The 14,889-nt window shown below is 42.6% G+C and overlaps 1 protein-coding gene across 3 annotated transcripts in view; it reads right to left on the reverse strand.

The window, feature by feature from the left end:
• LOC141994562 (interleukin-1 receptor type 1-like) overlaps positions 1–14,889 on the reverse strand; it is an 82,234-nt gene that overhangs the window by 42,021 nt on the left and 25,324 nt on the right. The window contains exon 1 of one of the 3 annotated variants that reach the window (XM_074964803.1): positions 12,513–12,598. The exons of 1 other annotated variant lie outside the window; for it this stretch is intronic. The gene's annotated coding sequence lies outside the window, so the exon portion shown is untranslated. Of the gene's footprint in view, positions 1–12,053; positions 12,202–12,512; positions 12,599–14,889 lie in introns of those variants that run through there. One more of the 3 variants, XM_074964818.1, reaches the window with a different exon arrangement.

Genomic DNA, 14,889 nt, shown 5'->3' on the forward strand with positions numbered 1-14,889 from the left:
TTAATATTTGAGTTTATCACAGGAACATATTGTGGTGTAAACATTGGCCTCAGGCTCCAGCCCAAGTCTGAATGTCTACACTGCAATTAAATAGCCCCTTAGCCCGAGTCAGCTGGCACAGGCCAGCCAGGGGGTTTTAATTGCAGTGTAGACATACAGTTCAGCAAGGGTCCCCACTCTCAGGGTTCCAGCTCCCTAACCATTGCCTTTATTGGGTGGAGACGTGCATCTCTCCCCTTTCTGACCAGGTTATTTCCAGGCTGAAGAAAAGTTCCCTGGCTTCACTGTGTTATTTCCAGCAAAAGACAGGCGTGCTTGCTTTCTCTTCAGAAACTGTTAATAGTGCAATGCCACAGTTACAAGTTACCACACAGCACTTCCTAAGCAAGCATATTTATTCTTAGGGTATAAACACTACAAAGAAAACATATTAAAATCAATAAAAGAATCTGCACATATGCTAATAAGCTTCCCAGAAATCACCCCAACTGTCTTCAATATGAGCTCTGGCACACACCCCACAGAGAGGTCTCTTTTGTAGTCACAAGTTCAAAACAAACAGCCTTAGCTGAGAACTAACACCCACATGAAAAGTTCAGTCCCTCCCTTCTATAGTTTGGAGGTCTTTGAACTGGAGTTTTCAGGAGCAGATAACCTGCAGACGATCAAGTTTCTCTTCCATGTAGCCAATAGAGATGATACTTGTTTATGTTTATACAGAAATGTAAGTAGGCCCAAAAAAATCTATTTCTTAAAAGTAGGCTTGACAATAGTCAAGCAAGGCCTGGGAAAATAGGAGTAAAGTGAAGTGAGACAATTCGAAGGCAAGCTGAAGATAAGTTAGGACATAACCAAACATGTAAACAAGTTTTAGTCCTCACTGGTTTTTACAAGTGTTTTAAATAAAATGTTAGCATTTTCCAAAATATTATCTATATTGATAGTTATTTCTATGGCATTTATGGGAGGTTAATTAGGATGACATTTAGTGTTGAATAGCCAGTGAGAAAGCAGAAAATATTTAATTATGGTAGCGGAAATACAGATATGGTAAAAGGTGGATTTAGTGCTAATTAATTAAGCGGTGTTATTATATTTGATTATAAAAACAGAAATATGCTGATTTCAGATTAGGCGCACCCATCCACCGTCGAGATACCATTAGAGAAAAGATTATACCCATTCTCCTCATTTAGGGAGTAATCACCCCTAAATGCATCATTTCATCTTAAAATGGGAGTATCAATGCAGCGTATGGTTATATTGCAATGCCTGTTTATTTTATACATAAGTCAGTTAAGCTAAGTTTTTTTAATTTGATCACTCACAGTCCTCCAGTAAAATTGCAGTGAATTTTTTTTTAAGGTTCGAGCCTCCAGGATGATTAGAGAGATCACTTAGTTTGGTTTTATTCCTTATTTTTAAAATATTAATTGGGAACATGTAAATCTAAGGTTACAGTTACTGCCAAAACCCAGGACTGTGAAGTTTATGACTGAGTGATTTTGGGGTTTGTTGGGATGTAGGAAAGTCAGGAAGGCTTTAAAGAGCAGTTCTTGCTTCTCACTTAACTTAGAATCCTTAAGTTTTGTAAAACAGCTGCAAGATTGTTTTGAAAGACTATGGAATTGTTTTTGTGTCTTGTTAACAACTGCAGTTAAAATATTTTTTGCATTATACAAAAGAACTGATTTTTAAATATATGATTTGATTTTGGGGGGTATTAAAAGTTATAGAAGCCCAGTAGTGGCTCAAGGACATAGATCCGAGACCACCCAAGAACAGCCAGATACCGACAAGCAGTTAAGCTTGGGTCTTAAATCCCCCACAAATTTAAATAGGCTGTAGGGACTGGCCAGAGAGAGTTTTCCTCTGAGACTTCCAAGGCTGGTGACAGCACACTAGCCTTTGATTCTGGTGCCAAACAGGGGGGCAGGGTTGACCACATTTCCTACCCCCTTCTTAATTCTGGCTCACAGAAAAGCCAAAGACCCCAATAAGATAATTTATCACTTACTTAAAAATCCAACCCACAAAGAGGCCGAAGACCTCCACAAGGGCATCTTATCTGGCTGCCAAAGAGGTGCTTAGAAAGTTGACTGTGTTTCTTCCTTCCGCTTACATGTCCCAAGACTGAAGGGGGTGTGTAGGAAATGATCATATCTCTACCCCCACCTGTATTGATTCCAGTCTAGAAAAAAGACTGGAGACTCTAAAAGGGGTATTTGAAAGATGATAGGTTACCAGCATTATGGTGCACAAATGGGTGCTCAGGAAGTTGAGGCACTTTTTCCCTTCATCGGAAAAAAAATTTGATTTCAGTCCAGGGTGACTGAAGACCCTAAATTAGGTACTGGGTGGGGATTGAGCACCTACCCTTTGATTCCTAAAAAATCCGAAGGATCACTGGGAAACATCCAGTAGTGATTGCGCACCTTCCCTCTACCTGCATTGATTCCAGCCCAAAGAGAATCGAAAGAGTCGAATAAGGATATTGGGGAAACTGACTCAGGTTGCTGTCATATGAACTTTAATGTGCCAGGAGTACATAATGCATAATCCTATTTTAGAAGATGATTGGATATTTTTGGAAATGAAGGAAGATACTCAGTTTTTTAGTGAAGACTTGTCAGAGATTAAACCTGGCACTCTGATTTCCCAGGGACATAAGACAGAGGAGGAACCAGAACAGAAGTATAGTATAGTGTTGACCACAACTCAAAGACTGAGAAATCAAACAGATTCTGACTCGGAGAGCAGCTCAAGGGAGGACAGTTTGGATTGCGATAAGACCTGTAATTTCATTGCTGGAGCAACGAGGGGGTTTCTGTTCCAGATTTTAGAACAGATTACCTTTTCCTTGATCCTGTGGGTGAAGTGTGAGCAGCACCAAATGTTCCGTCCCTTCAAATTATGAGATTTTTAAAAAAAAAAAAAACACTGCTGAACAAAGCATCCTGCAATCTACTACTGTTATGAAATAGCAAGAGCACTACTAGATAGGTGAAATGGGAGTGGATTTTGTAACCCTTTGTATGCAGAATCTGGTACAGCACAAGTGTCTCATTTTCAAACCCCCAGCCTATCTTCCCCAGATAGGGTATTAAACAGTAGTACCTCAAAAGTGGAAAGGGAAGATCCAGAGAGATCAAACGAGGGACATCGTCCTGTGGCAGTAGTGGATGTTAAAACATTGGATTTGGTAACTAAAAATGTTGGTCTGTTTAAAAAGGGTGATCTAATTGCCCTGCACACTAGGAGAACTGTGAGTAATAGTGAAATGTTTCAATTGGATAATAGGTATTGATTTAAGGTTTTACAAATGTCAGGGGAGCCTTCTTTATGGTATGTTCTCCCACCACATTTTCAGTCAGGAGCTAAGGATTTTGCTGAAATGCTGGATAAATTGGAAGAGATTTTATATCCAGTACAGGCTGGGATGGCACATTTAGTAAATATTAAAAGAAAGATGTCTCCTCGTGCCTATCATGAAAAGACAGCTGGAACCTGGGATAGCACTAACATGCAAGGGGACGTTGGATTTTCCTGAATAAGTAGATTTATTAATTAATAATGTTTTGCCTGTTATTAAAAAGAAAGAAGATTCGCATATGAACAAGGAATCAGCACTTACCCAAATGTTGGAGCTGATGGCCAAAGCTGCTGAGATAGTCATTGAAGAGACTGTGCAGCCAACGAGGGGTAAAAACAGAAAGTTTTCTGTAGCTGCAGCAGGAGGTGAATGGGTTGAAGCACCCAGCCATGCTCCTGCAACCAAGTCTTGACCAATAGAGTGGAGGTTTGAGACTTCTCAGACTAAAGAAAAGCTCCCAGTCAGCCCTAACATAGGCTCCTGCTAAGGTTTAAAAACCAGAAGCTTAGAGCACAGAAACTCTTATGAACCTAATCGGTCCTATGACCTGTTGAAACCCTAATCCTTCACTAAATCAAGATTCAAAAACTCCTAAGTCATTTTGGGGTGGGGGGGGGGGAGATCAGTGGAGCCTGTGGGCCCCTGCCCAATCTGATTCACTGAATCAATGAGATGAAACGGTGGCAGATATTCGCCATACGAATCTTGCCTTTGTAGCTCAAGTGAAGGAACTGAAGTGGTTACACAAGCAACTGGATCCTAATGAGGAAGACTAATCAGAAACCCAGCAGCTTCCTCCTCTCTATTGGAATGGGATACCTGGTTTTCTGGACCAGTTAATCAGGCCTGTGGCTCCAGAAACCAAGTAAGGTGAGGGGGAGAGGGAGAGGGAGAGTATACACATTCACAACCATGCCACCAGACTCCATCATGTTGTGTAATGTCCTCCTTAGGTACAAACAGAGCAGGGAGACTAACTGTCAGCTCTCATAAGGGGTCACAAAGTAATGTTTATTGTGATACAGATGCAAATATATCTGTATTAAATGATCCTCACTCAGCCATGTCACCACTGGCAGGAAGAGGAGTCATGTCTTTTGAAACCTTTATGAAACAGCCTACCACACCCACTGCTAGCCCACATAGTAGTTTTATGCAGGACGTGTGTTTTCTCTGGCAAAATTACCAAAACCACACAGCCTGTTGGGAGCAGATTTTCTGATGAAGCACAGGTTAATTTTAGATTTGACTAACAAGCTGATTTGTCAAACAATGGTAAAAGATTTGGGGAAAGAACCTCATGTGATTCCAGAATTACATGAGCCATGTCCCAAAGAGATATGCATAGCTGGAAAATTATGCAGTTATACTGTATTCAGACACTGTTTGGGTGTACAACTCCTTAACAGAATTTTTACTTTTCTGGCTTAGAAGTGGTTTTACCTCTACTGATGGCTCCATGATAAAATACCCTATTTTAGTGTCTAATATGGTTGAGTTAGTCTTTTGTTTACATAAGCCCCCTTTGATTAAAAAGGTTAAGGCTCACAGTAAATCTGATCCATGAGCCATCCAAAAACAGAAACCAGACTGGCTGGCTAAGTAAGGAGCAGCAGGAAAAGATTTGTCAGTGTGTAATCAATTATAAACAGAAAAGGAGTACTTGTGGCACCTTAGAGACTAACCAATTTATTTGAGCATAAGCTTTCGTGAGCTACAGCTCACTTCATCGGATGCATTCAGTGGAAAATACAGTGGGGAGATTTATATACACAGAGAACATGAAACAATGGGTGTTACCATACACACTGTAACGAGAGTGATCACTTAAGGTGAGCTATTACCAGCAGGAGAGCAGGGATGGGGGGGAACCTTCTGTAGTGATAATCAAGGTGAGCCATTTCCAGCAGTTCACAAGAACGTCTGAGGAACAGTGGGGTGGGGGTGGAGGGATGGGAAATAAACAAGGGGAAATAGTTTACTTTGTGTAATGACCCATCCACTCCCAGTCTCTATTCAAGCCGAAGTTAATTGTATCCAGTTTGCAAATTAATTTCAATTCAGCAGTCTCTCGTTGGAGTCTGTTTTTGAAGTTTTTTTGTTGAAGAATTGCAACTTTTAGGTCTGTAATCGAGTGGCCAAAGAGATTGAGGTGTTCTCTGACTGGTTTTTGAATGTTATAATTCTTGACGTCTGATTTGTGTCCATTTATTTTTTTACGTAGAGACTGTCCAGTTTGACCAATGTACATGGCAGAGGAGCATTGCTGGCACATGATGGCATATATCACACTGGTAGATGTGCAGATGAACGAGCCTCTGATAGTGTGGTTGATGTGGTTAGGCCCTATGATGGTGTCCCCTGAATAGATATGTGGACACAGTTGGCAACGGGCCTAGACACACTCCTGGAACCCCGACCTGGGGTATTCTATCTGCTATGCAAGATCCATAAACCTGGAAATCCTGGACGCCCCATCATCAGGCATTGGCACCCTGACAGCAGGATTGTCTGGCTATGTAGACTCCCTCCTCAGGCCCTATGCTACCAGCACTCCCAGCTATCTTCGAGACACCACTGACTTCCTGAGGAAACTACAATCCAACGGTGATCTTCCTGAACACACCATCCTAGCCACTATGGATGTAGAAGCCCTCTACACCAACATTCCACACAAAGATGGACAACAAGCCGTCAGAAACAGTATCCCCGATAACGTCATGGCAAACCTGGTGGCTGAACTTTGTGACTTTGTCCTCACCCATAACTATTTCACATTTGGGGACAATGAATACCTTCAAATCAGCGGCACTGCAATGGGTACCCGCATGGCCCACAGTATGTCAACATTTTTATGGCTGACTTAGAACAACGCTTCCTCAGTTCTCGTACCCTAATGCATCTACTCTACTTGCGCTACATTGATGACATCTTCATCATCTGGACCCATGGAAAAGAAGCCCTTGAGGAATTCCACCAGGATTTCAACAATTTCCATCCCACCATCAACCTCAGCCTGGACCAGTCCACACAAGAGATCCACTTCCTGGACACTACAGTGCTAATAAGCGATGGGCACATAAACACCACCATATACCGGAAACCTACTGACCGCTACTCCTACCTACATGCCTCCGGCTTTCATCCAGACCATACCACACGATCCATTGTCTACAGCCAAGCTCTACGATACAACCGCATTTGCTCCAACCCCTCAGACAGAGACAAACACCAACAAGATCTCTATCAAGCATTCTTACAACTACAATACCCACCTGCTTAAGTGAAGAAACAGACTGGCAGAGCCAGAAGAGTACCCAGAAGTCACCTACTACAGGACAGGCCCAACAAAGAAAATAACAGAACGTCACTAGCCATCACCTTCAGCCCCCAACTAAAACCTCTCAGACGCATCATCAAGGATCTACAACCTATCCTGAAGGACGACCCATCACTCTCACAGATCTTGGGAGACAGGCCGGTCCTTGGTTACAGACAGCCCCCCAACCTGAAGCAAATACTCACCAGCAACCACACAACAGAACCACTAACCCAGGAACCAATCTTTGCAACAAAGCCCATTGCCAACTGTGTCCACATATCTATTCAGGGGACACCATCATAGGGCCTAACCACATCAACCACACTATCAGAGGCTTGTTCACCTGCACATCTACCAATGTGATATATGCCATCATGTGCCAGCAATGCTCCTCTGCCATGTACATTGGTCAAACTGGACAGTCTCTACGTAAAAAAATAAATGGACACAAATCAGACATCAAGAATTATAACATTCAAAAACCAGTCGGAGAACACCTCAATCTCATTGGCCACTTGATTACAGACCTAAAAGTTGCAATTCTTCAACAAAAAAACTTCAAAAACAGACTCCAACGAGAGACTGCTGAATTGAAATTAATTTGCAAACTGGACACAATTAACTTCGGCTTGAATAGAGACTGGGAGTGGATGGGTCATTACACAAAGTAAAACTATTTCCCCATGTTTATTCCCCCCACCCCCACCCCACTGTTCCTCAGACATTCTTGTCAACTGCGGGAAATGGCCCACCTTGATTATCACTACAAAAGGTTTTTCCCCCCCGCTCTCCTCCTGCTAATAGCTCACCTTAAGTGATCACTCTCCTTACAGCGTGTAGGGTAACACCCATTGTTTCATGCTCTCTATGTGTACAAATCTCCCCACTGTATTTTCCACTGAATGCATCCGATGAAGTGAGCTGTAGCTCACGAAAGCTTATGCTCAAATAAATTGGTTAGTCTCTAAGGTGCCACAAGTACTCCTTTTCTTTTTGCGAATACAGACTAACATGGCTGCTACTCTGAAACTAATCAATTCTAGTAAAACACATCCTTAATCTAGCACCTGTGGCCTCCTAAAAGGAAAAGATTCAGGATGTTATTCCAAACCTAAGAGAATTCAATAAATTCTCTTAGATTTAGAATAACATCCTGAACCTTGACATGGCTGGATCAGGTTTTCAGTCAGACTATTTAATAAATGCCTGGGTTAATGACCCAAGGAGTTGTAGGTGCAGGTTGGATTGGGTATAATGCTCTGCCTGAGAATTCACCTTACAAATCTTTTGAAGGAAATGTTGAAATAATTGATGGGATTGGAATGTACATCAAAGATGTGGGTGATGCCTACGGCTCTAAGAAGAGAGCTCATTCGTTTGGTTCATGATTCCCCCGTGGGAGGACATGAGGGAACTGAAAAGACGCTCCAACAGTTGTCCCTCTAGGATGGTGGATCACTATGAGGGAAGATATTCGTGAATATTGACAGTCTTGTCTTTTTTGTGCTGAAGACAATCTCACACCAGGAAAAAGAAATACTCTTTCAAGGTCACAAAGGCACAAGGGCCTTGGTATACCTTACCAAGCAATTGTGTAGGATCCCTGCCAATTACTCGGAAGGAAAAAAAAAACTTTGTTTGTGATTGATTCCTTTTTGAAATGTTTGGAAGCTTTCCCCATGTAAACAAATACAGCACTAGTCTCAGCTAAAGTTCTGGTACTACAGGTGAATCTTCTGGTACTATAGGTGATCAATCAGGCCTTGCAGCACCATGGAGAGATCCCCCTTCCTATTGATAAATAGTCTTTCTATACTGCAACTGGGAGGTGTGATTGCAGCATATGTAGACATACCTGAACTAGCTTTGATCTAGCTAGGTCTAAAGTAGCTTAAACTTTATTATGTTCCCAGGTTATGCTGCCACAGCTTCACTACTATTGTTATTTGAGCCACTTTTGATCTAGCTAAAGGTACGTCTACACATGCTGCAATCACACCTCCCAGTTGCAATGCAGACTTATCAGAAGATTTTGGGGTGATGTGGTTGGCGTAGAATAGGAATGTGTGTCCCTTCAATACCCACAGTTGGGAACCCCATCTATGCAAAGCCCTCAATAACCTCCTCATTGCCAAACTTTAAGACATGCAGTGCCTCATTTTGGCATCAAGTGGGCAGAGCTTGGAAGAGTATCCCTAACCTATTAAACTACTTGTATTCTTCTCAAGGAACAGCCATTACAAATAATTTACTCAAAAAATTATACAGCATAGCAGTATTTCTCACTTAACACTATCTCTTAAGAGAAAAAATTTAGATAACAAAGATACTTTAAAAATATCCATGGGTCTGAATTAAGGATTAAATTAACTTTATTTTCTGTGGTAAATGGTGGTTTTATTATGCTGGCCACTTAAGATTTGGAGAGTCCGGTTAACTTCCCTGCTTTTAAATGTTTTGATTTTGCAATTGATATGATAGGTAAGCACATCATCACTCTCCAGTCTTAACTTGCTTTAGAAACAAGCCTCTTCTGAGACTAATATAGAAATGTGGCCAAATGTGTAAAAACCAAGTAATGAAGGAGGATGGGGGGAAAGAGACTCATATTTTTGCTAAAGTCCCTGATGAAATCCTACACATTTGGGATAGATTCCCACAGATGGCCATGACTGCAAATGACACTAATTTTATGGGCTCAGTCTGGCTTCTAGCTAATATCTCATCACCACAAGCCATTTTTAGAACAGAGATCCAAGACTGGAATAACAGAGTTGCTTGTCTAATTTGATGTGCACTAGCAGATTTGCAAATGGAAACCTGACAATCTCTTACCCCACCAATACCTCACTCTAATCAATACTTGATACTGGAGATTGACAAAATCCCCTTGAAAGTGGCTACTATGATGCTGTCTCTAGTGAGTGTAAGGGCCAATGCTATACTTTTCTGAAAAATTTCAGCATTCATTTAAAATATTAAATTTCTAGCTCTTATGGTTAAAAATAACCTTACAAATGTAAACCAAGACATTGTCGTCTCCTGAGTTTGCACTGACTATGCTCAGTGCTTTGCCAAGCAGAAGCGGAAAATTAACACAACTGATAGATTTAATTGCCAGTATTCAGTGTGATTGTTAAAAGTCAATTCAGTTTCACACTGCTGACTTTTCTGGGACAGCTACGAGTAGAGGCAGAGTCAAAGTCAAACTGGAGCTACTCACTTTTTTGGGGGTGGTTGTCTCCTGTAGCAGGGACTCCCTTACTTCCACCACTCCTTGCCATCAGTCATTATATAGTCAACTTCAAAGTGACAGCATAAATTATGTGTAGGTTATTTGAAAAAAAGCCATTCTAACTATGTATCATTCCAATCTATCTTGTTACAGATTCAGCATTCTGGACTTATTTGCTTACACTGGACAACATAGCAAAGAAAGCAGTAAAGTATTAAGGACAACTTCAGATCCTGGGTCACTGTCAGTTAACCAAAATTAAGTCTCCTTATTAGTCATTTCAAATATATGGTTTTTGGTAATTTTTAGGGGATTTCAAAGGTTAATTCCAAAATTTATCCCATTTCCTGTTACAAATACTTCCAAACATTACATGGAAAGAGTGCAGTACTGCTACAATTTTACTTTCTAAATATGATTTCCTACCTGTGTTTGAGCACAGTGATACAGTATTCGTAGGTAGACAATGCAAACCTAAAATAAAAATCATTGACTAGCAAGGAATCTAATGCTTTATAAGCAGTAAAACCAAGAATGTAAACAAAGACATTCTAGTCATGCAAACATACAAATCAAATCCAAATCAAATAATAAATTCAACTAAAATACAACTCAATTTAACCCAGACACTTTAGATCCAAATTTTTGGCTGAATAGTTTATTCACAGAAAAAATATAGTTTCAGGTCACCAAAACTAGTTGCAAATTTGAAAAAAAAAAAAATGGGTGGGCTAGATTCACAGAAAGAGTGAGGATGTCTCTCTTGCCCAAGGTTAGGGCACTCACTTAAGAGGGGGAAGGCCCCCAGCTCCAGTCTCTGCTCCTGAGCAGGAATTCAAGTCTGGGTTTCTCAAATCCCAGGTGAGTGCCTTAACCACTAGCCTTTTAGTACAAAGGCAGACCTGACATCACCAGTTTTATTAATCTAGCCCTTCATTTCCTTTGCTTTTATTTTAAAAAAGCCAAAGGTTAAAAATGCCCCCAAAACAAAATAAAATATTCAATTCAACATTGCATTCCTTTTTCAATTCACAACAAAATTCCAAATGGTTTTAGTCAAGCCAAATTTCTGTTTTTTTGGAACTGTCTGTGAACCAAAAAAATCAGTTTTTCCCACAGCCATACTAGACACTGAGTTTTCAGACTCAAAACCCTTTACAAGAGCATGCAGTGTATCCAAATTTGTGAATACTACTCTTTACAACTCTTTATTCTGCTCTTTACAACAGCAAGCAATGTCTCCAAATTTGTGGCTCCAGATAAGAGATGTCGTAGTTGCTATTAACAATTGAGACATACCATACTGAAGTCAGCGCAGAAAGAGAGCTGCTCTCTGTAAATCAAAGTAGCAATTCACAAAGTGACAAAATACACAACTTTGAAAACTTGACAATGTAAGTATCTGTTTGCATATATCCACTGTTTCCCTAAACATCTTTTTACATGATATTCTTTACCATTAGATAAATACAGTTTGATTGGTAAGTAGCATTTGGGGACAACGGTAAGAAATTGGTCTAGAAACTAACATCAAATACTGAAATATGAACACGAAAAAGCCTGGTTTCATAAAGAATCTAAACTTCAACCGATTTAATGGCATCTATTCCAAAATAAAACAGAGACACTAACTCCTGTCATCCCACCTCCATATGGCCTTGTATTGTTGACAAGTTCAAAAAAGCTCAAGAAATGACACCGTTTTTTGTGAAATTATTCATAAGGGCCAGTCCCTAATCAAATCAGTTAATGCATCCTTCTGTTGGTGATGCACCCTACCCTCCCTAATTTCACTTGCCACCAATTTGACAGGCAAGGTAATGTAAGCATGCAGTAAATTAATTAAAACCTGCACACAAGGATAAGCCGACAGATGCACAGTTCCTGACTGTGAAGCTCCAGGGTAACAACCCACAGGGCTGTAGGTTATGGCAGTGATTTTCAACCTGTGGTCCAAGGACCCCTAAGAGTCTGCAAACTATGTCTGTGATTTCCAAATGGGTCCACACCTCCATCTGAAATTTTTTAGGGCTCTGCAAATGAAAAAAAGTAGAAAGCCACTGGCTTCCATGGCTGCTGGAACAACTGGTATAGTGGGGGTGCGGAGAGCCATTGATCCAAACCTGTAAACCCGCCCTATCTATGATGGAAACCACTTCAGGCCAGCGGGTGCAGGCCACTTCTAGTTCCAGCACCTATGCTGGCTTCGGGCATCCAGAGGCCTTTCTCAGCCAGCCTGCTTTCAGCTAGATCACAACAGTTCCTACAGAGGCTGCTCTAAGAGCTCCTGCTGCTTCCCGGGAGCCCAGGCACTTCTCGGGGGGCTTCGCTTGCAGGCGGGTGTTCAAGGGAGAGGAGCCGCGGGGCAGAGCCAGAGAGCAAGGCTGGGGCCAGCCCGGCTCTGGCTCACTCGCCCCCGGGGCTCGGCAGAGACGCCCCCGCCCCAAATCCCGGGCGGCTCCGCCGGCGCTCCGGGGCCGGGGCTGCAGAGAGGCGGCTGCTCCCTCTGCCGCCGCCCGGCCCCAGAGCAGAGGCCGCCAAAGGCCGGCAGCGGGGAGCTCCCGGCCCCGCCGCCCTCTCACCTCCGCCAGCTCCGTCCGGGCGCCGCCAGCAGCACCAGCGCGGCTCGCTGCGGCCCGGGTCGCACGGCAGGCAGGCGGCGCGCTCCGCCCCCACTGAGCGAGGAGCCCGGCCCCGCCCAAGTCCGGAGCGAGCGCCCCACGGGCTGCGCTCTAGGTCCGCAGCACGGGCCCCGCCCGGAGCACCCCAGAGTGGGGGGGCCCGGCTGCGTGGAGGGCCCCGGCCGTCCGTGGGCCTGCGCCCCGCACGCAGGGACCTCGCTCCAGTGCAGGCTGAGAGCCCTGAATTAGTCCCGACTCCCAGCCCTTCACGAGGTAGAGCTGAGTTTAAGGGCAGCTCAGGCTCAGAGGGGCAGGGAAAAGCAGGAGCTCCCACAAGCTAGAAAGGGGGAGATTTGCTTCCTGCCCTGGGCTGCTGCGTCTGCTTCCCCTTCCTTCCCTCCCCCCACGGGCTGTCCCCCTGCATCCGATGCAGCCCAGTCCCATCCATCCCTCCCCCGGAGCTCTACCCTTCCCTGGGGTGCTTTATAAGTGGAAGGCAGAGCAGGGGAAACTCATACTGGTTCAGTTCAAAGCATAGGAGGGGCATCTGCTCCCCTTATGATGTTATATTAATAAAACATGACGAGGCTTCGCCAGATTTGATTTTTATCGATAATGTCAGTTTCACTGTAGGCGGTGGAGGTGTAGCCCTGTTGCTCCCAGGATATTAGAGAGACAAGGTGGGGAGGTAAGATCAGTTGGACCAACTTTTCACTGTACACACACAAACTGAGGAAAAAAATATTTGTCTATAATAATCCAACTTGACAGATGGCAAAGTAAGAAAGAGGCTTTTGAGTAATTATTGGTTTGATTTAAGGATATTTAGCTTTAGTCTACTTTTAAAATGTAGGTCAACCTAGGTACATCGCTTCAGGGGATGGGAGTGAAAAATTCACAGAAAAAAACAATTCTTCTGTCAGTCATCCGATCTACTGCTGCTCAGGGAGGTGGATTGCCCCCACTCAGGTAGGAAACATCTACACTACAGTGGTACAAGTGTAGCGCCCATAGTATAGACATGCCCTTACGTTGTACGGTTTGACATGTGATGTTGACAGTTCGTGTTTTAAACAGTTATAAAGCTTTATCTTTTTGAATCTTAACACTTATTTTCATTAAATAATTGTCTGACCCTCCCCCAATAGTTTCCCACAACTATGGAAAAGTAAATAAAAATCTTTTAAAATGCTTTAAAATAAACATTGATATTAATTGAAATAAAAAATAAAATTGAATTCCATCAAGCCTAAATATGACACACAGTGGCGAATGCTTATTAAACAGACATTAAAGTGCTCAGCTTGCTTCAAAGACTCAGAAACGCCCTGTCCATTAGAACTAGATACTTACAATTAACTAATGGCAAGTTAGGTTGTAAGAACACAGAACTTTCTGCATCATTTGGACACATGCATGCAGAGGACTGACTGCCAAAAAATATCTCCAACAATTCTAAGAAATTTCCTCAGTAGTGTAAGACAGTGATTGGAAAGTGATTTCCACCCTCGCTGCATCATTTGTCCGTGGCAGAGTGGACTCATATTACAATGCACTCCACTGTTATTGTCAATAACTTCACACTAAGGATCAGTCGATATTTCAAGTGACCCTATTTTCAAAATAAAAAACTGGATCACTTGTTTGGCATTTCTTTTTAGAGTCACAAAACGAAAGTCATACTAAAATCAAAAGTACACTATACAAAACAGAAGTGTGCCGTCATCACTGCCAGCTTGTGACTCAGTGATATTTGCACATTTCTCCTGGTGAAGGATTTTTCTTGGTAAGAGTGTTCTAAATAAACTCATGAAACTCAAGAACAATTTTAGTGTCTGCTCTTGTTCAACTTGTCTGTTCCCTTTATGCCTGTTTTTTCCCCCATGGTGTTACAACCTGGCCCAATACCCTACTATGTGTCATCAATCTGTTGCAAATGGACCCAGTTGCTATGTCCCACATGCTTCCAAGTCAACAGGGCAGAGTCTAGTCACTGTTTCTAGTCTTGGGGATCCAGGGCACACACTCTCTCTGACCTCTTTTTTGACGCCCTTCCTCAGGATGTCACCGTCCATCTGCCCTAGATTCCTCAACCAGTGTTTGAGACCTCTGCCGCCCCCCTCCCCCAGTCACTTACAACTGCTTCCTCAAACCCTACCTAGATTGTGGACACTGGACTTCTAGTTTAATCCCTTCAGGGACAACATGGTTGAAAAGCAAGGAGCACAGGCTTAGCAAAAGAATTTTCTTAACCACAGAAACATTACTCTTCCAACAGTCAAGAGTTACAGACCTTTGAAAATAACAAAAGACTTGACCTGCATGTCTGTGTTGACCC

Source organism: Natator depressus, chromosome 1, assembly GCF_965152275.1.
Source record: "Natator depressus isolate rNatDep1 chromosome 1, rNatDep2.hap1, whole genome shotgun sequence".
NCBI classification, from domain to species: domain Eukaryota; kingdom Metazoa; phylum Chordata; order Testudines; family Cheloniidae; genus Natator; species Natator depressus.